At 36.2% G+C, this 26197-nt stretch overlaps 3 pseudogenes across 1 annotated transcript in view; 2 read left to right on the top strand and 1 right to left on the bottom strand.

Annotated features, from left to right (window-relative positions):
• Positions 1–26197, top strand: part of LOC106008074 (olfactory receptor 10AG1-like) — a 144617-nt pseudogene that overhangs the window by 70516 nt on the left and 47904 nt on the right. The window lies entirely within an intron of this gene.
• Positions 833–7774, bottom strand: LOC106008075 (olfactory receptor 5I1-like; annotated as a pseudogene).
• LOC101702887 (olfactory receptor 5W2-like) overlaps positions 25999–26197 on the top strand; it is a 31602-nt pseudogene continuing 31403 nt past the window's right edge.

Here is a 26197-nt window from a genome sequence, read left to right as displayed (position 1 = left end):
CAGAAAAGTTAAATAACATTTTCAGCACATCATTCAATTTCCAGATAAAGCCATTGACTAGGAAGAAAGGCAACTGAGATTCTTCACTTGTCCCTAAATCCAACCTTTTGTCTCAGTTACATTCTTATCACTGTGGGAGACAGAATATCTGACTCCCACAGCTTAAAGAAGGACAGGTTTATTTTGGCTCACAGTTTGTAGTTTTCAGTCCATAGTTGGCTGGCTCTAAGGCAAGGTGTCATGGCAGAGGGGAAACAGCTCATAGCAAGGCAACAGGAAGTAGAAGGGGATCAAGGGAGGAGGAGGGAAATTTACCCTTCCAGGCCACTCATCCAGTGATTCAACTCGTTAACCAGAGTTCAGGTCCTAAATCACACTTACCTGTGAACTCCTGAGCAGACTAGTCCACTGATGAGTATCATGTCCTCAAGACACAATCACCTTCCAAAAACCCCACTATGAGAGCATGATGCTTTTCTGGGCATCTATCTATAAGCCATAACATCTTGTAAGTCAGATATTTTATAGTCATATTCATACTTATTTTTCTAAAGTATGTACTATATCCTTTTACATCATATATCCATTTTCACATATATCCCCATCTCATAATCAAAGAAATGTTGAGTAACAGCTACTAGTTAGCTGCTATTTTGAGCTTTTCAATACTTACTTATAACTTGGGACTATAAAATGAATTTTACTGTGTTAAAAAGAAAAACAAATGTTTAACACATTCTAGTGTGAGTAATTGTGTGTCCACCAGTAAAGTCATTGCAAACTCACCATTAGACTTTGGGGAATTAGCTGAATCATGAAATGTTAATATTTCTCATGAAGAATATACCTTCCATCTTAGAGCCTTCTTAGCTGCATCTTTTAGATCTTTATTTCTCAAACTATAAATCAGTAGGTTCAGCACTGGAATGATAATGGTGTAGAACCCTAAGACAACTTTGTCAGTGTTGGGAGAATACACCTAACTCTAACCCTAGCCCTAAGAGGTGTGTCCCCTGATAGATGGAAACAGAGGTCAGGTGAGAGGTGCATGTGGAGAAGGTTTTCATCCTCCCACTGGCAAAGTGTATCTTTAAGACTGAGAGAAGAATGAAAAAGTAGGAGATGTTGATGATGAAGAAACAGATAATTTCTACAGAGCTACCAGATGTAGAGAGAAGCCACTCATAAATTTTTTTTTGTGTATCCTTTCATTGGTACATTTTAGGTGTACAACATAATGAAATTCATCATTGGAGATATGCACCTTTACGTACTCTCTTGGTTCTTATTTTTCCCCCTTCCCCTGCCCTCCCTTCAACCTCTCCATCCCTCTCTATTTACAAAGACTTTGTTTCCATTTTTTCATTTTCTCATATTAATTTCATTCCCCTCTTTCCTTTCTCCTACCCCTCCCACTCCTCCCCCTTGCCCCTTTTCTTCCTATTTTACATTATCTATTATACATTTTAGTCCTTATTTATACTTTTAGTTTCTCACATTAGAGAAAATATTCAGTATTTACACATGTGTGTCCTGTTTATTTCACTTAAGAGTATTGTCTCAATGTGTATCCATTTAGCAATAAATGTCTATAATCTCTCATTTTTGATGGCTGAGTAGTACTCCATTTTATTAAAAAACCCACATTTTCTTGATCCAATCTCCAGTTGATGGGTATTAGGGCTGTTTCCAAGTTTTAGTTATTACAAACTGTGCTGCTGTGAACATGTGTGCACATATATCACCATGGTATGATTCTTTTAATTCTTTGGGGAAGATACCCAGCAGGGGAATAGCAGGGTCAAATGGGACTTCCAGTCTTAGTTCTTTGAGATATCTCCATACTGATTTCCACAGTGGTTGCACCAGTCTACACTCCCACCAGCAGTGGAGCAGTGTTCCTCTTTCCCCACAGCCCCACCAGCATTTGTTATTGGTTGATTTCATGATAGCAGCCATTCTTTCTAGAGTGAGGTGGAACCTCAGCGTTGTTTTCATTTGCATCTCTCGAATGACCAGTGATGTTGAACATTTTTTCATGTATTTATTTGCTATTTCTACTTCTTTGTCTGAGAAATGTCTGTTCATTTCAGATGCTCATTTTCGGATTGGGTTTTTAAATTTGGGAGTTCTGATCTTTTGAAGTTTTTTATAGATTTGAGATAGTAGACCTTTGTCTGAGGAAAAGCAGGTGAAGATTTTTTCCCACATTGTGGGTTGTCTCATCACACTGCTGGTGGTTTCTCTTGCTGTGCAGAGGCTTTTTAATAAGAAGAGATCCCACCTGTTGATTGTTTGTGCTAGTTCATGGGCAACTGAGGTTTTGTTCATAAAATCTTTTCCTACACCAATGTCTTGAAGAGTTCTACCTAACCTCTGTTCCAGCCAGTTCAGGGTTTCTGTTTTTATATTTAGATCTTTAATCCATTTTGATTTTAGATTAGTGCCTGGTGAGAGATATAGGTCTAGTTTTAGTCTTTGACAAGTTGAAACCCAATTTCTCCAGCACCATTGATTAAAGAGACCATCTTTCCTCCAGAGAGGGTGTTTGGCTCCTTTGTCAAAGATGAGGTGGCTGAGTGTGCCTGGAGTTGTTTCTGCATCTTCTAATCTGTTCCACTGGTCTTAAGGTCTGTTTCTTTTCCAGTACCATGCTGTTTTTATCACAGTAGCTTTGTAGTATAGTTTTAAGTTGTGGGTTGTGATACCCTCTGCTATGTCTCGGTTACCTAGAATTGCTTTTGCTTTTCTGGGTCTCTTCTTGTTCCAAATGAATGTTTGGATTGTTTTCTCAAGGTCTCTGAAGTATGCTGCTGGGATTTCAATTGGGATTGCATTGAATCTATATAGCAATTTTGGGAGTACATTCATTTTCACTATGTTGATCCTTCCTACCGAGGAGCAAGGAATGTCTTTCCATTTTTTGATATCCCATTCAATATCTTCTTTCGAAGTGCTATAATTTTCAGAGAAAAGGTCTTCAATTTCTTTTGTTAGGTTGATTCCTAGGTATTTCAGTTTTTTGGTGCTATTGTGAAAGGAATTGTTTGCCCTATTTCTGTCTCAGTGACTCTGTTTTTTGTGTACAGGAAAGCTATTGATTTTTATGTGTTGACCTTGTATACAACTACTTTACTGAATTTGGTTATTAAGTCTCAAAGACTTTTGGTGGAGTTCTTGGAGTCTTCTATACAGAGTATCAGGTCATCTGCAAATAATGACAATTTGACTTCTTCATTTCCTATCTTTATTCCTTTTATTTCTTTCTCTTGTCTAATTGCTGTGGCTAATGTTTCTAAAACTATATTGAACAGGAGTGGTGATAGTGGACATCCTTGTCTTGTTCCTGATTTTAGTGTGAAGGATTTCAATTTTTGACCTGTTAGTATGATGCTGGCTATTGGTTTTTCATAGATGGCTTTGATCAGATTGAGGTAGAGACCATCTATTCTGATTTTTTTGTTGGGTTTTTAACATAAATGCATGTTGGATTTTGTCAAATGCTTTTTCTGCATCTATTGAGATGATCATATGGTTTTTGTCCCTGGCTCTATTTATATAGTGTATTACATTGATTGATTTGCATATGTTGAACCATCCCTGCATCCCTGGGGTGAATTCCACTTGGTCAGGGTGTATGATCTTCTTGATGATCTTCTGCATTCTGTTTGCCAGTATCTTATTGTGGATTTTTGCATCTATGTTCATTAGTGAGATTGGCCTATATTTCTCTTTTTTGGTTGGGTCTTTCTCTGTTTTGGGGATTAAGGTGATGTTTGCTTTCAGGAATGAATTTGGGAGTATTGCTTCCCTTTCAATTTCTTTGAAGTATTTAAACAGCAGTGGCAGTAGTTCCTCTCTAAATGTCTTATAGAATTCAGCATTGAAGCCATCAGGACCCAGGCTTTTCTTGGATGGTAAGATTTTAATTACGTTTTCAATTTCCTTGATTGATATTGGTTTGTTTAGAATTTTTAGGTCTTCTTTATTCAACTTTGGTAATTCATACATGTCTATGAATCTGTCCATTTCTTCTGTGTTGTCCATCTTATTGGCATATAGGTTCTGGAAGTAGGTATTGATGATTTTCTGGATTTCTGCTGGGTCTGTTGCAATTTCACCCTTTTCTTTCCTAATTGCATGGATTTGGGCCATTTCTTTCCTAGTTGAAAAACCCTTAGCCAACCTTATCAGAAAAAGGAAAGAAAAGGCCCAAATCCATGCAATTAAGAATGAAAAGGGTGAAATTACAACAGACCCAGCAGAAATCCAGAGGATCATCAATACCTACTTCCAGAACCTATATGCCAATAAGATGTTAAATGCAGAAGAAATGGACAGATTCGTAGACACATTATGAATTTTCTGATGTTTGGCTAAGGGTTTGTCAATTTTGTTTATTCTTTCAAAGAACCAACTCTTAGCTTCATTGATTTTTTTGTATTTTTTTCTTAGCCTCCATTGCATTGATTTCTGCCCTGATCTTTATAATTTCCTCCCTTGTATGAGCTTTGGGTTTGTCCTGGTCTTTTTTTTCCAGAAGCTTGAGGTTCTGCATCAGGTTGTTTAATTGGGCACACTCTGTTTTCCTAATATGATTTTCACTGCTATGATTTTCCCTCATAATACTGCTTTCATTGTGTCCCATAGATTCTGATATGTTGTACTGTCATTGTGATATAATTGAAGGAACTGTCTGATTTCTTGTTTAATTTCCTCTGTGACCCATTGGTCATTCTGAAGTGTGTTGTTCAATTTCCATGTGTTTATGAAGTTTTTGCAGCTTCTTTTGCTCTTGATCTTTAATTTCATCACACTATGGTCTGATAATATACAGGGGATAACTGCAATTACTTTGCACTTACCTAAATATGTTCTATGAGTGAGTATGTGGTCTATTTTTGAGAATGATCCATGTGCAGCTGAGAAGAATGTGTATTCTGATTTTGTGGGGTATAAGACTCTGTAAACATCTGTTAAGTTCATTTGTTCAAGAGTCCATTGAGTTCTAGTATTTCATTACTTATTTTTAGTCTAGTTGATCTATCTATTTGTGACAATGTTCTGTTGAGGTCCCCCACTACAATTGTGTTAGTGCACATATGACTTTTCATATCTGTTAGTATTTGTTTTATATAGTTGGGCACACTAGTGTGTGGAGAGCGAAGGGTTGAAACAACCCTGAGCCTTTTGAGATTCTTGAGTCAGATAAGAACATAATGACTGCTGGACAAGAAAGTAACATTCCCGGAATTGTAAAAATATAATTGACCTTTTCCCTGTAAAAATAATTAGTCACCTGGTCACGAGGGGAGGAGGGGAGGGAGGCTGTGGGTAATGAAGGAGGATATATAAAAGGCTCAATAAAGTGGGAAGGAGAAGGCTCTCCCTCTCCTCTCCTTTTCTTTTCTCCCGAATTTGTGTTGTTTTTCTTAATCCTCACCCCTCTCCTCGGGTACTGTTCATCTAGTGATGGCTGGCTCCGTCACTAGTGTTTGGTGCACAGATATTTATGATTGTCATGTCTTCCTTCTGGATTTTTCCCTGTACAAGGATGTAGTGTCCTTCTTCATCTCTCTTAATCCATGTTGGTTTGAAATCTACTTTTTCTGCAAAAGGATGGCTACTCCTGTTTTTTTCGGGTTCCCGTTGCTTGGAGTATTGTTTTCCACCCTTTCACTTTCAGTCTATGATTTTCTTTTCCAATTAAGTGTGTTTCTTGTAGGCAGCATATTGTTGGATCTTGCTTCTTGACCCATTCTTCCAGTCTATTTCTTTTGATTGGTGAGTTGAGACCATGAACATTGATGATTATAACTGACTTGTATTGAGTTATCTTTGTCATGACTTTTTCTTTTTGTTTGATCCTCCCTCTTTGCTATTAATTTCTTGTCATGCCCAGTAGATTCATTCTGTTGGACTTCCTGGGGTTGTGATCCTCACTGTCTTTTCCTAGGATTTTGTCTAAAATTTTTTGCAGTGCTGGTTTGGAATTCATGAAGTTCCTAAGGTGCTCTTTGTCATGAAAGTATCTTATTTCACCATCAATTTTGAAAGATAGCTTTGCAGGGTACATCAATCTGGGTTGGAGGCTGTTTTCCTTTAGGGCTTGAAAAACATCACTCCAAGCTCTTCTTGCCTTGAGGGTTTGTACTGAGAAATCTGCTGTGATTCTGATGAGCTTTCCTTTATATGTGATTTGTTTCTTTTCTCTAGCTACTTGTAGAATTTTGTTCTTCTGTTGGGCTTCTGGAATCTTAACAATTATATTCGTGTGTGTAGATTTTTTTTGATCAAGGCTATTTGGAGTCTTATATGCCTCACTTATCTGTATGTCAAATTCTTTCCCCCTGTTTGGGAAGCTTTCTGCCATCACTTCTGTAAACAGTTTTTTTATGTCATCTGCACTCTCTCCTGTTTCTTCATTGACTCCAATAAGTCTTATGTTATTTTTCTTTGCATTGTCTAGCAGCTGCTGGATTGATTTCTCCTGGTACCTTAAAATTTTAAAGAATTTTTTCTTTTCCTGGTCACTAATTGCAATGTTATCTTCTGTATCTGAAATAGTGTGTTTATGTTGGCTCATTCTGTTGCATAGACTTTCAGTGGAGTTTTTAATTGCCAGGAAATCTGTTTGCATCTGTTTTATGGATTCCATTTTTTTCCTATGTTGACATTCCATCATTTTCCTCAGCTCCTCTATTTGTTTTTATCTGTATCCTCTCTAGATTTATTAATTATGTCTTACACTCTGGGAATGATCTGTGCTGTTAAGTGAGAAATTATTTCTGATTTCATTTTTTCCAGATCCTCCTTCGTTGCTAGTTCAGGGAGCCCAGGTGTTTGAGTATCAGAGTATTCCATCTCATTTCCCTTTGTGGTTGCTGTAGGTGATCTGCAAGTCTGGTTCTGCAGCTTGTTTAACTGTCTTCTCATTTTGATGCACTGGGAGGGGGTGGGGTGGGTGTAGGGAGGGTCTGTGTTCTTGGAGCCTGGGTGGCTCACCTCCTCTGGGCTTGGAGTGTGGCACACCTACCTGGAAGTTTTCTGCTGCCTGGGAGCTGTGGTGTGCCAATCTGGAGGTCTCCTCTAGGCTCAGAGCTGTGGCATGCCTACTCAGAAGCTTCCTCTATGCTGGGAGCCACAGCACACCTACCTGGAAGCCTCCTGCCACCTAGGAGCCATGGTGCACTGATCTGCCATTCTTTAATTGATGTGTCAGTGCAGGAGGGCATAAGCTGGGGAGGGAGGTCACAGAAAAAAATGATTAATGACATTTCTGTCACAGTATTTCAGAATAAAAGCAAAGGACGTATGGACCAGAGAACTCATGTTGCCTCTGATGTATGAAAAAACAATCAGCTGTATGCAGATGCCCTGGGACATGATGACCGTGTAGAGCAGAGGGTTACAAATTGCCATATTGTGATCCTAGGCCATGGCAGCCAGAATGAAGGATTCAGTGTCTGCAAAAGTCCAGAAAATGTAAAACTGCAAGGCACACCCATAGTAGGAGATGGATTTGTTCTGACAAGTAATTGACCAACATATTGGGGACAATGACCGAGGAGAAGCACAGGTCTATGAAGGACAAGTTGCTGAGGAAAAAATACATGAGGGTTTGAAGGTGCGGATCCATCCTGATTAAAAGCATCAGTCCAGTGTTGTCTACTAAAATCATACCATACAGCACCAGAAATGTGAGAAATATGATGATCTGCAGTTCAGAGTGCATCGGGAACCCCAAGATAATAACCCCAGTAACCAGCATGTAGTTTCCCAGTGCAAGTTCTATCTTCTGAGTGACTTCTCTTTTTTCAGAGAACCTGATTTCCCAACGTGTTAGGTAGATGAAGAGAGGATATAATTAGTTATGCAGCCATTTTCTTGTTTTTTGAAAGTATATAAAAAAAAACAAATACAGACACCATTTCCAACTGCTTTCAAGTATAATCTTTCATAGATGTACCTCAGAGATAGTGGCTGTAAGGTTTTATGACTCTTACAGCTACTTGATAGAATCCAATCAATGACTGCTTTGCCACTGGGCAGTTGGTTCTCTGTGTTTGGGGTCAGTGTTTGATTCTGCTTCATTTCGAATACTGAGCATGAAACAATAACTGGCTGAGAGGGGTGATGTAAGGAATCAGTTGAGGAACAGATAGATGATGGTATAAAGAATAATGTATATATTGCTTAAAATATATTTACAGCGTGTGTTTCACAATGAGAATTTTAGAACAATTTGCTTCTTCTATACAAGGTTTAATATATAATAGTCTGATATATGTCTTGACAGTGGATGGGGTGGTTTAATTGAGAATATGCTAGAAAATTGTTTATACTTTAAAAATATAAAACAGAAGCATTATTACTGAAATGAAACAAATGTCAGTAAATATAAGGTCTTTGAATATTTTGGGTAGAAGAGTTTAGGATAATGCTTTAAATCCTGTCCACATATTAAGCCAAACTGACAAATTGGTAATTTGTTTCTATATCTTTATCACTCACTTCTAGGAAATATTCATCACACATTAGTTGGCTGGCCAAATAAACTACGTGGAACATAGTTATAAAATCACTTGGAATTAAATTATATGACATCCTCAGGAATGAAATGTGTGAGCAACCTAAACTAGCTTCCATCTATTTTTATAGTAGTATTATAAGAATTGTTGAGACTGAGAAATACATCAATCAGGTTCTGGAATCTCAGAACATTTCCAAGAATAGAATTTGAAGCGTCTTTGAAGAACTTGAATTAACTTGATTTTGAAATAGCAAGAATTTCAATTTGACCTAGAAAAAATGGACTTGCAAATATATCAAAGAAGTAAACATGAAAAACATGCAGTAACTATGTTATGTTACCTCAATTGGCCAGAAAGGAATGAGAAATATTTCTAGGTGTTCTTTTTTTTTTTTTGGTACCAGGGATCGAACTTGGGTCCTTGCACTTGTGCAGCACGCGGCAAGACCACTGAGCTAAATCCCTGGCCCCTAATAGAGGGCTGTCTCTTTTCTTTTTGTTTTTTGGTACCAGGGATCGAACTCAGGACCTTGTGCTTTTGAGACAGGCGGTGGCACCACTGAGCTAAATCTGCAGCCTGGAAGGTTGTCCCTTTTTTTTTTTTGGTACCAGGGATGGAACTCGGGACCTTGTGCTTGCAAGGCAGGGTCTGGAACCACTGAGCTAAATCCCCAGCCCTGAAAAATATTTCTGGATCATGACTTCCTATAATAAATATCATGATAGTCACAGTGCTAAATAGTTTTCTTGCCTCATTTAATCACTAAAATCACCCTATATTGTGGGGAGAGAGAGAGAGAGAGAGAGAGAGAGAGAGAGAGAGAGAGAGAGAGAGAGAGAGAGAGAGAGAGAGAGAGAGACAGGGGCTGGAGTACAAGATGCTGACTTTAAATCTCTAAAACTCCAAACTATAAACTGTGTTTTATATTGGATGAAAACATTGATGCTTTCAATGATATCCCAAGGCCATTGCCCTAGTAGTTCACAAATGTTATTCAAATTCAAGTGCTTCTTGGGGAAAAGCCATGAGAAAGACATCAGGGTGTTGGGAATTATAATATGATGATCCCTTCTGATACTCTATGAATTCTACTTAGAGGTGTGATGAAAGTCAATGAAGAGGCCAAGGATAGAGTTAGGAAAGATTGAATCTTGGATTCTTGTTTTAAAAAGGAATTGACCAAAAGTTCTACTCAAAATGCTGTGCTTCACTAAACTTTTTCCAAACATGTTAAAAAATGAGCTTAGGTTATAAAGTAAATTGATCCAAATTATGAGTAAACACCCACAAGTGTTTTGTTATCTAGAACAGAAGGTACATTTAGAGGAAGATGTGTTAGATCCCTACAGAAGCTAGGCCAGGTTGAGTGACCAGATGGTCACTTATTGGCAGTGTCACTGTGTGATGAAGATGCTCCCCCATCACTCTGGAGACATCCATGGCTCTCTCAGATCCTCAGCCCCCTCTGGCAGTTGAGACAGGAGCTCTACCATTACACTGCCCCCGACCCCAAAGGGGCAATCATGCAAGCCAGACCAACAAACAGAACCAACTTACAAAGGAAGGAGCTGTTTTCCAACAGACTCTAGATGTACAATCTCACCAGAAGAACCGAGGACATTTATGTGCATTCTTGTGTCACTGGGGACCTAATCATTGAAAAATTACAAACATGTTCTTTTCCTAGAGATGGCTAGGGAATGCTTGTAATTGTGATTTTTTTTTCTAAAAACACATTCATAATTAAACACACATAATGTCAGAGTTAACTTGAAAAATATTTACTCCCAGGAATATTAAGGTTTTTAAAAATAGAATTTACCATTGAAGCTTAAAATTTTAAAAATACAAATTCTACACTTTATAGTACTTTATTACACTTTATTACCAGTACTGTAATTTGATAAAATATCTTTTATTTGCACTATGAAGTGAGACAAGTGGAGTCCTTGGTAAAACATGGGACCAACAGACACTTCCTGACAGGAGAGAAGGATATATATCTCTATCTATCTATCTATCTATCTATCTATCTATCTATCTATTTATCTATCTGTCTATCTATATCTCCCACCTAATTCCACAGTACATCAAGATCCCTGCAAGCTTGTCACATTCAGTAAATAGATTTTCCACACCGACCTAAACATCTGATATCCATTGCATATGATAATTTCATTAAAGGAAATATATTTAACATCTAGTTGTAATTATTGATCATGGCAATTACATAATAGACTTTAATTTTGGACAACGTCCGGGTTTTTTTCTTACTCATGCTTATATTTGAAGTATATTAATGAGAATCTTGTTAAAGCTCATGTCCAACACAACCATCTACTTCTGAACTAAGACTGAAATGTGATCAGCCAACCTCATTGTAATTAATTCTCAGGCAAGAATTTCTGTGGAATTCAATATATAAGTGCTTTGTTAAAAACAGTCTCCATTATTGGGAAGTCAAATCTCAGTTCATATCTCCTCTTTATTTACAGTGTGGTGCTCTCTGCCCCAACCTGTTTTTTATGGTGTTCTCCTCTCCTAAGAGTAGAGAGAACAATCCAAGATTTATCATAAGTCTGTACTCTGATTATATTAAGGGAGTCTACACTGCTTCACATAGATGAACTGAACAACAGAGACTCATGTGAGTGCACATGAAGAAAAGGGAACCCATACGGAGGTGAGCTGAAGGCTTTCAGATGTCCCTGCACATATTCCCTACCAGTATGGATGCAAGGTGGAATATGACTTGTGCAGGGTGAGAGCCAGCATATAAACTTGTTCAGAGTTTTGGGAATTAAATAGCATGGGAAAGTCAAAGCAGAGATATGAGGGACCTTAAACAAATGCTATTTCAAAAATTCCAATTTTGGCATGTAATAGACATAGACCATACAACATAATGTGATTTCCTATGTCTCTACTACTAAGGATTAAAAAGATGTGGAAAAGGGGCTGGGGATTTATCTCAGTGGTTCTGGCACCTGGCTTGCAAGTGCAAGGTCCTGAGTTTGATCCCAGGTACCAAAAAATAAATAAATAAAATAAAAAATTAAAAGATAAAAAGATGTAGAAAAAATAAGAACCAAGATACATCATGTAAAGGTACAAGATCCCAATGATGAATGTAACTATAATGTACACCTAAAATGTACCAATAAACTAAATGGAAGAAAAAAGATCTACTATGGATTTGCATTCTCACAATGAAAGTAAAACATAAAATCCTGGAGGGAAATGTTTTTCAACCCTGGCCATCCTTAACTACACTTTCTGAGAGTGCTCGCTGACCTAGGCACATGGAACAGCTAACAATATAGGCCTGGCTCTTTCAAGTAGGCTTCAGTGTGGTCAAAATAACATGCACATGGTTTGGCAATGGCAAATAGTTAGGTGTCCACAGTGGTGAGTGTAGGATCTCCAAACATGTGAATTGGCTGTCACAATATTCAGCATATTCTAGTATTACTTGTGGTGGAAGATTGAAAATATAAGCCAAACCCTCTGAAAACATGAGCAGATGTCCTTACATTGATCTCTTTCTGAAGAGGAAAAGTGAACCCAGTTTCATAGTGAAAGCCCTGATGGCCATATCCTGAAAACAGGGGGAACTGAAGGAATACTACACCTTGCAAAAACCTTAAGAAATACTAAGCCTTAACATGCTTCTTGTTGGATTAAATTTATCAGTCTTAATTTCACCCCAGGGTGGATTGAAAGCTCCTTGGCAAGAGAAATGATCTACAACATTTTTTACACAACAGGTGGGATATAATATATGTAAATTACTAAATAAGTGAAAGTAGCTGTAGACAATAAACAAAAGAAAAAATACTAAAGGCAAATGCACATATCAATCCACAAATTGGAATTTGTCCTGAGTATGTTTTTTAAAAAAATTTTCACTAGTTTTTGAAAAAAGGTTTTTCTAAGTTGCCTAGCATGGTTTTTAACTTAAGATCCTCCACTTTTACCTTCCTGAGTAGCTGGAATTACAGCTGTGTACCACTTTATGCCTGGCTTGCATGCAAAAATTTCAAAATAACTATAATAATACCATTAAGAAAATAATTTTAAAATTAGTTGGATAATGACAAAAACATAGAGGCATTCACAAAAGAATGAGAACGCAAATAAAAGATTCAATGGGAAAATACAGCATCTAGAATGAGCTACTTATTAAATGCAGTCCATAGTACACTGACTTCTAGAGCAAGAAATCAGGGGAAAGGGAGGGGTGTGGGAGGACTTATACTAAGGAACTTGCAAGTAAAGTGGTATAGAAAGTCATCAGAAAAAAAATCCTGCCACCCATATTCCTAACACACACACAATGCACCAGTCTTAAGGATTTAGTCTTTCCAGTGAATGCTCTTGGACATGGTCTGCTTGGCAGTGAATGTGAAGCACTCTTTCTGCCAGAGGCCACAGCGAGCTCCAGAGCACACAATAGAGGGCGCCAGAGACAAGCAGACAATCACCAGCTAAGCAGGTCCACATCCTGAAGAATCCTCCCCTCCTCACTGCTATTTGGAACTTCAGGAATGAGTTTCTCATTAGGCTGGATAGTAAACTGGTTCTAATGTTGTATGGCTTTCTTGCATTTGTCCATTTTCATCTAGGAAACACTTCTGTCACTCTAATGTTACTGGTGTTTAGCATCATTCATCTTACCCATAAACTCAGATCCCCACATTCCAATACACACCACTATTAAATAAAGTCCTCACTACTTCCTCAATCTTGGTGTAAATATTCCTATAGAATGGAATCACTTTCTGATGCACAAAATAAAATACAATGGAATTAAAATTTATCTCATTTTCTAGACAGTCATCATATAACTCAGTCCTGGGGAAACTGTCACAGTAAAAGAAATCCCTAGTCTACATGGACTTAGAAATTATGGGAAGGGAGAGCAAGGCTCTTACTTTGGACACATGAAGGCTAAGATATTCAGATAAATTTCATTATTGGAGAGAAACAAATGGCTTGGGGATGTACCTCAGGTGTGAGATATTTGCCTAACATGTGCAACGGCCTGGGTTTGATCTCCAATACTGCAAAAAAAAGTTTTATGGAAGTGTTTTAAAATTATACAAAAGACAGCTCTCAGAGCAGAGGAGGCTTCTGGGTCAACATGTTGCAACTCCCAGTGCAAAGTATGAGGCTTCTGGGCCAACCTACCTCCACTCCCAGCACAGAGGAGGCTTCCAGGTCGACATGCTATGGCTCCCAGCCCAGAGGAGACTTCTGGGTCAACATGCTGCAGCTCCCAGTGCAGAGTAGGAGGCTTCAAGGACAACCTATCACTGCTCCCAGCACAGAGAAGGTGAGCAGCGTGGGCACCAGCCACACCCGCCCCCCATAGAAATGAGAAGACACATAAACAAGCCTCAGAACCAGACTGCCAGATCACCTAAAGCATCCCCAAAGAGAAACATGATGGAACATTCTGATATTCAACCACCTGGACTCCCTGAACTAACAACAAAAGAGGATCAGGAAAAAATGAAATCAGAAATAATTTCTCACACAACAGGAGAGGTTGTGCCATAATGCAAGATGATGCAGCAAAGAATAATATATGACTGAATGGAGTCAATGAAGAAACAAGAGAGAGTGCAGATGGCATAAAAAACTGTTCACAGAAGTGATGGCAGAAAACGTCCCATGCAGGGGAATAGAACTTAAAATGCAGATAAGTGAGGCATATAGGACTCGAACTAGCCTTATTAAAAAAAAAAGTATACATAGCCATATAAATGTTAAGATTCCAGAAACCCAACAAAAGAACAAAGTTCTACAAGTAGTTAGAGAAAAGAAACAAATCACATACAAAGGAAAGCCCATCAGAATCACAGTAGACTTCTCAACACAAACCCTCAAAGCAAGAAGAGCTCGGAGTGAAGTATTGCAAGCCCTAAAGGAAAAAAGCCTCCAACCCAGATTGACATACCCTACAAAACTATATTTTGAAATTGATGGTGCAATAAGATACTTTCATGACAGAGAGCACCTTAGGAACTTCATGAATACCAAACCAGCACTCCAAAAAGTTTTAGATAACATCCTAGGTACAGACAATGAGGACCACAACCCCAGGGAGCCCAGCAGAATGAATCCACTGAGCATGCAAAAAATTAAAAGCAAAGGGGGAGAATCCAACAAAAAGAAAAAATCATCATAATGATAAGTCAATATGTATCAGTTATAACCATCAATGTTAATGGTCTCAAGTCACCAATCAAAAGAAATAGACTGGCAGAATGGGTCAAGAAGCAAGATCCAACAATATGCTGCATATGAAAAGAAAAGAAACTAAAAAAGAAAGTCAAATTCAAAAAGAAACTCATAGACTGAAAGTTAAAGGGTTGAAAACAATACTCCATGCAACAGGAATCTGAAAAAAATTCAGGAGTACCTATCCTCTTTGCAGATCAAGTGGATTTCAAACCAACACTGATTAAGAGAGACAAAGAAGGACATTACAACCTTGTAAAGGGAACAATCCAAAAGGAAGAGATTACAATCATAAATATCTATGCACCAAATATTAGTGCTCCCAAGTATATACAATAAATACTAAGGGACAAGAAAAATCATATAAGCACTGATACAATAGTAGTGGGGGACCTCAATACCCCACTGTCTCAAATAGATCAACTAGACAAAAAACAAGCAATGAAATACTAGAGCTCAATCAAACTCTTGAACAAATGAACTTAATAGATGTTTATAGAGTGTTCCACTGCACAAAATCAGAATACACATTCTTTTCAGCTGCACATGGGTTATTCTCCAAAATGTACCACATATTTACTCATCAAACATGTTTAAGTAAGTGCAAAGGAATTGAAGTTATCCCCTATATATTATCAGATCAGAGAGTGATGAAATTGGAGATCCATAGCAAAAGAAATGGCAAAAAATTCATAAACACATGGAAATTAAACAACACACTTCTGAATAACTAATGGGTCACTGACAAAATTAAAGAAGAAATCAGCCAGTTCCTTCAGTTAAATGACAATGACAATAAAACATATCAGAATCTGTGGGACACAATGAAAGCAGTCTTATGAGGGAAATTCATAGCAGTGAATATGCATACTAGGAAAACAGAATGAGCCCAATTAAACAATCTGATGCTGAACCTCAGGATTCTAGAAAAAGAAGAACAGGACAAACCCAAATCTCATACAAAGGAGGAAATTATAAAGATCAGGAAAGAAATGAATACAATGGAGTCTAAGAAAACAATACAAAAAATCAATGAAGCCAAGAGTTGGTTCTTCAAAAGAATAAACAAAATCAACAAACTCTAAGCCAACCTTATCAGAAAAAGGAAAGAAATGGCCCAAATCCATGCAATTAGGAATGAAAAGGATGAAATTACAATGGACTTAGCAGAAATCCAGAGGATCAACAATACCTACTTTGAGAACCTATATGCCAGTAAGATGGAAAACACAGAAGAAATGGACAGATTTCTAGATATGTATGAATTACCAAAGTTGAACAAAGAAGACCTAAAAATTCTAAACAACCCAATATCAATCAATGAAGTTGAAAACATAATTAAAAACTTCCCAACAAGAAAAGCCCAGGTCCTGATGGGTTCACTGCTGAATTCTACAAGATATTTAGAGAGGAGCTATTGCCATTAATGTTTAAACTCTTCAATGAAATTGAAAGGGAAGCAATACTCCCAAAATAATTCCTGGAAGCAAGCATCACCTTGATGCCCAAAGCAGAGAAAGACCCAACCGAAAAGGAGAACTATAGGCCAATCTCACTAATGAACATAGATGCAAAAATCCTTAATAAGATACTGGCAAATAGAATTCAGAAGATCATCAAGAAGATCATACACCCTGACCAAGTGAGATTCATCCCAGGGATGCAGGGATGTTTCAAAATATGCAAATCAAGCAATGTAACATACTATATCAATAGAGACCAGGACAAAAACCATATGATCATCTCAGTAGATGAAGAAAAAGCATTTGACAAAATCCAACACCCATTTATGATAAAAACCCTAGAAAAAATTGGAATAGATGGTCTCTACCTCAATCTGATCAAAGCCATCTATGAAAAACCAATAGCCAATATCATACTAAATGGTCACAAACTGAAATCCTTCACACTAAAATCAGGAACAAGACAAGGATGTTCACTATCACCACTCCTGTTCAATATAATTTTGGAAACATTAGCCACGAGAATTAGACAAGAGAAAGAAATAAAAGAAATAAAGATAGGAAATGAAGTCAAATTGTCATTATTTGCAGATGACAAGATACTCAATATAGAAGACCCCAAGAACTCCACTGAAAGTCTTCTAGACTTAATAACCAAATTCAGTAAAGTAGCTGGATAGAAGGTCAACACACAAAAATCAATAGCTTTATGGGCCAGGGATTTATCTCAGTGGTTCTGCCACGTGTCTTGCAAGCTCAAGCTCCTGAGTTTGATCCCTGGTACCAAAAAAAAAAATCAATAGATTTCCTCTATATGAACAACAGACTCACTGAGATAGAAGTAGGGCAAAAAATTCTCTGTACAATAGCATCCAAAACACTGAAATACCTACAAAATAACCTAACAATAGAAATCAAAGACCTATTCTCTGAAAACTATAGCACTCTGAAAAGAGAGATTGAAGATGATATCAGAAAAGGGAAAGACATCCCCTTGCTCCTGGGTAGGAAGGATCAATATAGTGAAAATGGCCATACTTCCAAAACTGCTATATAGATTCAATGGAATCCCAATTGAAATTCCAGAAGCATACTTCATGGACCTTGAGAAAACAATCCAATAATTCATTTGGACCAAGAGATCCACAATAGCAAAAGCAATTCTAGGTAACAAAGACATGGCAGGGGTATCACATCCCTCAACTTGAAACTATACTACAAAGCTACTGTGATAAAAACAACAGGGTACTGGCAACAAAACAGATCTGTGGGCCAGTGGAACAGATTAGAAGATGCAGAAACAACTCCAGACACACTCAGCCACCTCATCTTTGACAAAGGAGCCAAACACCTTCACCGGAGGAAAGATAGCCTCTTTAATAAATGGTTCTGGAGAAATTGGGTTTCAACTTGTCCAAGACTAAAACTAGACCTATATCTCTCACCATGCACTAAACTAAAATCAAAATGGATTAAAGATCTAAATATTGAAAGAGAAACACTAAACTGCCTCGAAGAGGGTTTAGGAAGAACTCTTGAAGACATTGGGGTAGGAAAAGATTTTTATGAACAAAAACTCAGTTGCCTGTGAACTAGCACAAACAATCAATAAGTTGGATCTCTTCTTACTAAAAAGCCTCTGCAAAGCAAGAGAAACCACCAGCAATGTAGAGACCACCCACAATGTGGGAAAAAATTTTCACCAGCAGTCCCACAAAGATATGTTATCTTGAATCTATAAAGAACTTAAAAAAATTAGACCTCCCAAATATAAACGCCCAATCCAAAAATGGCCATCTGAAATGAACAGATATTTCTCAGAAAAAGATGTATAAACAGCAAATAAACATATGAAAAAATGTTCAACGTCACCGGTCATTTGAGAGATGCAAGTGAACACAAGTCTGAGATTCCACCTCACCCCAGAAAGAATGGCTGGTATCAAGAAAACAATGAATAACAAATCCTGGTAGGGCTATGGGGAAAGAGGAACACTGCTCCACTGCTGGTGGGACTGTAGACTGGTGCAACCACTGTGGAAATCAGTATGGTGATACTTCAAAGAACTAGGACTGGAAGTCCCATTTGACCTAGCTATTTCCCTGTTGGATATCTTCCCCAAAGAATTAAAAGAATCATACCACAGTGATATATGTGCACCCATGTTCATAGCTGCACAGTTTGTAATAGCTAAAACTTAGAAACAGCCCAAATGCCCATCAACTGGAGACTGGATATAGACAATGCATTTTTTTTAATGAAATGGAATACTGCTCAGCCATAAAAATGAGAAATTAGAGACATTTATTGCTAAATGGATGCACATTGAGGTGATACTCTTAAGTGAAATAAATAAGTCACACATGTGCAAATATTAAATAGTTTCTCTGGTGTGAGAAACTGAAAGCATAAACAAGAACTAAAAGTTATAATTGATAATGTGATATAGGAAGAAAGGGGGCAAAAGGGAAGAATAAGTGGGAGGGGTAGGGGAAAGGAAAGAAGGGAATGTCATTAATATGAGAAAATGAAAAAATGGAAACAAAGTCTTTGTAAATAGGGAGGGATGGAGGGATTGAAGGGAGGGCAGGAGAAGGGGGGAAAATAAGAACCAAGACAGATTATATAAAGGTGCAAATTTCCAATGATGAATGTCATTATATTGTATACCTAAAACTTACCAATAAAAAATAAATAAAAATAAAATTATACAAAAGTATCAAATACATAATAAAATACATAAAGATACTCCATTATTAACAGGTCAAACAAGCACTGGAAATGGGCTATTTTATCACTGAAATATGTATAAGTGGTAAAAAAAATATTATGGTAAGATGCATTGTCAGAATACTTCCCCTTGCTTCCAACACACTATCCCATCATGCTTGCCATTTTCTGAAGCATTTCTGGAAGTCCTCTTTCCTGTCTTTAGTTATGCTGTGGTGGCTGCCTTGATGGTCTCAACTGACCAAAAACACTAACTTTTCATGGTCAGTTTTATTTTGGGGAAGAGTCAGAAATTATACTGTACCAGATCTGGTGAGTAAGGTAGATAAGGAAACACCATAATACTATTATTCAGGATCAAAAAATGGCAAATATTTAAATTTTAAAATTTATACAATTAAACACACATTTGTATCAACCCCCTCAAAATACTAAAAATACTTCCCATCAACTACAGGACATTTATCCCATTTTTCTTGGCAATATGTCACTTACTGTAATTTTTTTTCAATTTATACATTCATCTTTGATCTAATCTCATAATGTCTCTCTTCCAAAAGAAAGTTCAATTCACTTAAGATAACACCATCAAAAGCTCTTTGAATTACCAAGATGAATATCTCAATTAAATAATGGATAAAAACTAAAAGCACAGTGTGTTTCTTTGGAGCTCAAGATGAACTGCATTTGAGAGGTTATTAAAGAAAGCACTAAACACATTATGCTAACCAAATCTATGGCTGCAAAATATTTACAATTGCTTATTAAGTGCAGTAATTTCACTAACATTATACATAATATTCAAAATGGATGAAGCCATAGATTTAATATTTAATATTATGATGTGGTTCATTATTTACAAATATAAGAATAGGTCAAACTGAGCTTCAAAATGGAGCAGTGGAAATAACCACACCTTTCCAAATAGGTCTGTTTTAATCTATATTTTTATCAGTCCATGTTTGCAGTACACAAGATTATATTCCTTGTGGGGAGTTGGGACATGTACATAACACATCTTAACTCTTTTTTCATCCAATCACAATCTTTATACAAATGACAAATGAGGTCATTCACATTCACACAGACCAAAACAAAAATGTCATTGGTTATCAGATTCAGATTATGTTTAACATAGTAAATAGAAGTGGGATGTTAGTCTTTCTGTCCTTATCCCTGTTAGCTGAACTCTATTAGATCATATTTATTTCACCTACTTACTTCATTGTAAGGACTTAAGTCCCCCAACGCATCAACATTGACTGCATTGTTTGAACATGATTGATTAAACTGCTGTGTTTTTCCTGGGAACACTGTAACAGCATTGCCAAAAGCTGAACTCCTGCTTCTCTACCTCTTGTCAGCAAATTGACCAATGTCAGAATTTCCCAAAACTTACTTAACATCATGCTTCATAGCTGTCACAACTTCTTGTGAAAGTAGACATCTAATGAGATTGGAATACACCCTGTTCTTAGAGATTCCCAAGTTGTTTTCATTGTCTGTCCTGCTTCTTCCAGTTCTGAAACAGACTGTCTCACATCCCACTTAGAAATATGGTGATCCTACATGATGCTGTTTCATTAAACATTGCACTAGACTTCTCCCTCAACCCCATGCCATTTGCATTTTAGTTCATTTACAGCTGTACAATACACCTAGTATGCTCTTTGTGATTTAAGTATTTACATGGTAAAAATATGTGCTTTTCTACACTCCCAGGGGCTAGTACACAGATTGGCATGAATATGTTTGTGCTATTAAATATATTAAGATTGTTAAACTGGTAGGTGTTCCACAAACAGTAAAAATAAACAACAGTTCAGTTCTTTTTCTACTAATATAGTTCATATATATATATGACAATTATTCTTTTTGCAAAAAATTAGTTTAGACAATACTTTAAAAAACAGGATATATTTATTTTCAGAATAGCTCACACATTATTATTTAGAGCAGTTTTTTGAGGAAGATTGGATTTGTGTGTACTCCAAAATCTCCTCTGTACTTACAGATACCATGCCCTGCCCTCACCCAATACTGATTTAGAATCTTAGCTGACAATTTCTTGGGTGCTTTCACTAATACCAAGACCTAAGTACTACATTCATATTTTTCCACAAAAATATCTCTTCCTCCTATGAATGTGCATTTTCTGAACATCTTCATGCAGCACTGGATTTAAAGGAACCAAATATAGAAATTAAATATAAAATACTATGGATCTATTAGTAAAGGCATCATGTTTTTTATATTTTTCTTTCTTTCTCTCTCTCTTTCTCTCTCTCTCTCTCTCTCTCTCTCTCTCTGCTATAATTATTTCAAGCATTGCATTGTGTTTCCATGTCTAAGAAAATCATTACACAGAAAGAAAACATGAACTCCAGAAGTAATCGGGAATCTTCTGGAATACTTCCGCATCACATTTGTCTGACTCCAAAGCACATGCTCTCAACACATTTCTAATTACTGTGTAATTACAATAAAATGCTTATCCTTGAAAAAAAGCATAATTCTTTTGGGAACTATCATGAATTGCTATACTTCTATATTAGACTTACTCTATTTACCTTAGCAGGACACTCAGTATTATTAACTTTATTTGCAGAGGCCTGCCTTATCTCACAATTTCAAGGAGCACAGAGAAAATAAATAAAACAATATTTCTGAGGCTGTGCCATGTAATAATCTTGGAGAAAATGCTCCATATTTGCCATGTTCCGAGGAATAATTAAGAGTAACTACAGAGTGGATAGATTTCTATGTGTATTGCAGTTAAATTATCTTTCACTACAAAATCCATAAATTAAAATTTTGCATTTGTGAAAATAATGTAAAAACTGAGAGGCTAAATAAAAGTATATAAGTAAAACTCCAGGTAATTTCTTTATCTTCTAAATCTGATATATATTTGATATATATCTGATATATATTTGGATATATATTTGGATAAGGACAAAGTCTTTTAAAAAATTCTTTGAAAGTTGGGCTAAACCTTAGGCTAAATTATTAAAAATGTTTTTTATAAGAAAGAGTATCTTAGTGATACATTTAAATGTCTTTTCAGGATTGTTATTCTTTGGGTGATGGTACTGATACAATTAGAAGAGCTCAGCAGAAATATGATGTATGTTAAATTAAATAATGTATCACAGTAAAAGACACATTGGCATTAATCCCCTTCAAAATACTCCCCCTCACTTCAAACACTGCTTATACAATGCTTCTAATCATGTTCTGAAGCCATTCTGGTAGTCCTCTTTTTTGTCTCTACAAGATATGAGCTGCACATTTTCTGGAAGAAATTTACCTCATGTCTAAGGATTCATGTCAATTAAAAGAGAATGAATAGAATTAGATATTCAATAAAATTTGAGACCAAAATAGCAGGAGTACCATATTTCTAGCAGAAAGGTTAGATTTTAAGTCAAAATGGTAAAAATAGAAGAGAAGGTTGATTATAAAATGATAAAAAGGTCAACTCAACAAAGAAAATAGCAATTCTCAGGAAGGGTTGGATCTGAAAATTGTTGAAATAACCCAAATAAACCTGATACTACAATAATAGACAATGGTTAAAAGAATATTGAGAATTTCATTGTTATTTGTTGTAAATATGAAATCAAATCTTCCAGTAATTCTCATTGTTATAAAGAATTAGAATGGGAAATAGTAAAGGAAATTATTTGTAGAAAAAGACATGAAACTCTGTTTTTGAGAAAAGTAATTTGTTGTATGTAAGTATGAAGTGAATCATTCTTACACATTAACTATTTTAGTAAGAATAATGCCAAATTTCAGTACGTTTCTATTTTCAGTTCACTATAGTCCATTATAAAATATCAAAAATAATTAATGATGATAATATTTGTAAAGTGACTATCTTCACACATTGTATTACTAGAAACTCTAGGGAATAAACAAAAAGAAACACAATTTTTTTGAAAATTTAAATGTAAGAGAGGAATGATTATATGGATATATACGGTTGACCCTTGACTTATGAACTCAATTCATTCTTGAGGGCTGGTTGTAACTGAAGTTGGTCAATCACTTTTAAAGTCTCTCTCCTCTGTAATTTTAGGCCACACTTTCTTCCAGACAGATCTGAGTGTCCTTAGAGAGACATTGGCCCAGGATTTCTCAATGAACTGCTCACAGGAGAGGATGTTGTCATGTTCTTTTGAGAAGTCTTTAAGGGTTAAATCTACCTGAGACCATCTGGAAGCACAAGTGGCTGGCATTTGGGTTGTAACTCAAGGGTTCAGTCATAAGTTAAAACTAAAATTCATGTTGTGACCCAAGTTGTTCATATGTCAGGATGATCATATCTTGAGGGTCCACTGTATTTAAAATAATTCAAAATTGAATGTTCTAAGTGTAAAAAAATTAACGTATTCATGTAATCATTGACATGTGGTTAGACTACAGTGGCTGGGGGTGGGAATGTGATATGTTGGGTGAAAAAGTGGCCTTTAAATCTTCATTAAAATCGATGTCCATAGCATTTCTACATATAAAGGTAAAATCTAGAATTAAGCTAGACACCCATCAACTTACAAAGGATCAACATTTCTGTGTCATATCCCTACAATGACAGCTAACTCAGCATGAGATGGAGGGGATTCTGAAACTTGCTAAAATTGAGATTTTGCAAATTTATGCTAAGAGAATCAACACATAATGGCAGATATGGTATGATTCCTTTATGCTGTATTTTATACTGAATTTAATGATCAGAATATGTGAATATGTGGAGTCAGAAGGCAAAGTTTGCTAGGAACTGAAGGGAGAGGAGAAGGTGAAAGAAGGACTAACTATCCACTCCCATGTTTCTTACTGAAGAGATAAGACACATTCGGAATAGCGACAGTGGCTGCCAAACCTTGAGATTGTACTAAAACCAAGAATTGTTCAATTTAAAAGTTTGAGATTTAAAATACAGAGTTTATGTCTCACAATAATCCTGTATCAGAAGAATGTAGTTATAGGCCATTATGGTACTGAAGGAGAGAATACTTCAAAAGTGGCAAAAAAAAAATGAACATTAGATAGGATTTGGAAATGATTTGGGGCTCTGTGAGTTTCATTTGATTCTGATTTCTCTGAACCAGAATGAGGCACATTACATTTCAAAAAACACAATATGAACATGTCATGATATTTTACAGTCAGTTTTGTTTTCACTTTCATCATAATGCAGATAATTTTGGTGACAACAGTAAATATTTAAAGTCCAACCTGTGCTAAAGAAGTTCATGTATTTACAAGGGAAAAATTCACAAGGGAAAATATAGAACCTTAGATATAATTATTGACAGCAAAGTCCAAATGCTACCTGATATATTAATATCCTCTGTACTTCATTTCCAACTACCATAAAAATTGCACATTTCAGGTAAGATCTTGAGTTGCCAAATTTAAAAATGTAAGGTTAAAATTATCATTATGAAAAAAGATTTACAAATGATTAATTTTATGCCAACTATGTTAAATTTTAAAATCCAATGACCAAAAACAACAATTTATGCTCAGAACCAGAAAACACTGACTGAAATTATTTTTGACAAAGCAGTGTTTTAATTATTGTATTTCAATTTGTGCTCATAAACAAGCATTTACTCATCATTCTGTAAGTACATACATTCATTTAATGTTCTTGTTTCTTTGTGCTAATTAAAAAAACCTGAAATGATAGTTGCACATAACAATATGTATAATTTAACTCCACTTGAACCACATACTATAATTATCTAGGAAAAAAATAAACACAAAAAATGGGAATATAAAATTCAACCATCCATTTCCTGTATTCTAATTCTCCCTTCAGTGAAGAGATTCATATGTACAAATGCAGGAAATCATACACATATACTGAAGGAAGTGAGGGCTAAATACCACAAAACTGTTTATTGTCCCTCATAGCTTTTTCAAATAAAAAGTCCAAATAAAATCAGGTATAATGCAAATGCATACCTATATTATTATGCTTAAATTTCTTTGTAAGCATTTCTCTTTTAATTGTTAGGATTTTGCCACAGACTAGCCCTCGGAACAGGATATTGGGGCAAAATGATAATATGACTCTCAAGCAAAAAGTCAATAATATGCACCACTTATCCCATGTCTTATTAAAACTAAACAACACACTGATCAGAAATGGTAGAATATAATTTCCTTTGTATTATTCAATAATATATTCATTGTCCCCAGAACTAATACAATATTTTTTAAAGCCAATTGTGAGTTTTGTGAAACATAATAATTGGGATTATTTTGTGTCAATATTAATGTTTTCAAAAATATCAATTGCTTAATCCTGCATCTTGCTACTTAACATCCTTAAGAGTGATGCTTCTTCTACATTTATTTGAAAATATATTGAGAGTTTGGCCATTTAATCTTCACTTCTTGAAGTAAAGTAAGGTACAGAGACATTAAAGACCATGTACAAAGTGATATCACTCATGAATGGAGTCTAGATCCCAACCAGAAGTTTTTCAATTGATGTCTAAAGATTTTAAAGTATTTCCAATAAATGGAATGTTTTTTAAAGATTGACAAACAACTGAATAATTTTCTGCAATTTTAAAAGAAAATCATAGGTGCAGAAAGTGATCTATCTTGGAGATAATTCAGGAATGTGCAGAAACATTAAACATGTATCTACTTTAACAATTTTTCTTTAAGTTACAAGAGGAAAAAGAAGAATGGACATAGGAAATTGCTCCTCCCTAAGAGAATTCATTTTCTTGGGAATCACTAATAATGCTGATATCAAAGTGACCATTTTCACCATGTTTCTACTTGTTTACCTCATTAATTTCTTGGTGAACCTTGGAATGATCCTATTAATCAGAATGGATTCCCAGCTCCACACACTCATGTACTTTTTCCTCAGCAACCTCTCTTTCTCTGACCTCTGCTGTTCCACCACAATCAGACCCAAGATGCTGGTGGACCTCTAAGCTGAGAAGAAATTGATTCCCTTTGTTGGCTGTGCTCTGTAGTTCTTCACCATAATCATGTTTGCAGATGCAGAGTGCATGCTGCTGGCAGTGATGGCCTTTGACAGGTACAAGGCCATCAGCAACACCCTGCTGTACACAGCCTACATGTCCAGCAAGGTGTGCTCATGATTTCAGGCTTAGATTTATCTGGTGGCATTGGCAGTGCTTTGATAAATACAGTACTGGCATTCTGCTTGTGTTTCTGTGAGTCCAA

The sequence above is a fragment of the Heterocephalus glaber genome, unplaced genomic scaffold (assembly GCF_053883595.1).
Source record: "Heterocephalus glaber isolate CG9 unplaced genomic scaffold, H.glaber_assembly_v1.0 deba00000896, whole genome shotgun sequence".
Classification (NCBI taxonomy): Eukaryota; Metazoa; Chordata; class Mammalia; order Rodentia; family Bathyergidae; genus Heterocephalus; species Heterocephalus glaber.
This window is presented reverse-complemented; position numbering and strand designations above follow the sequence as displayed.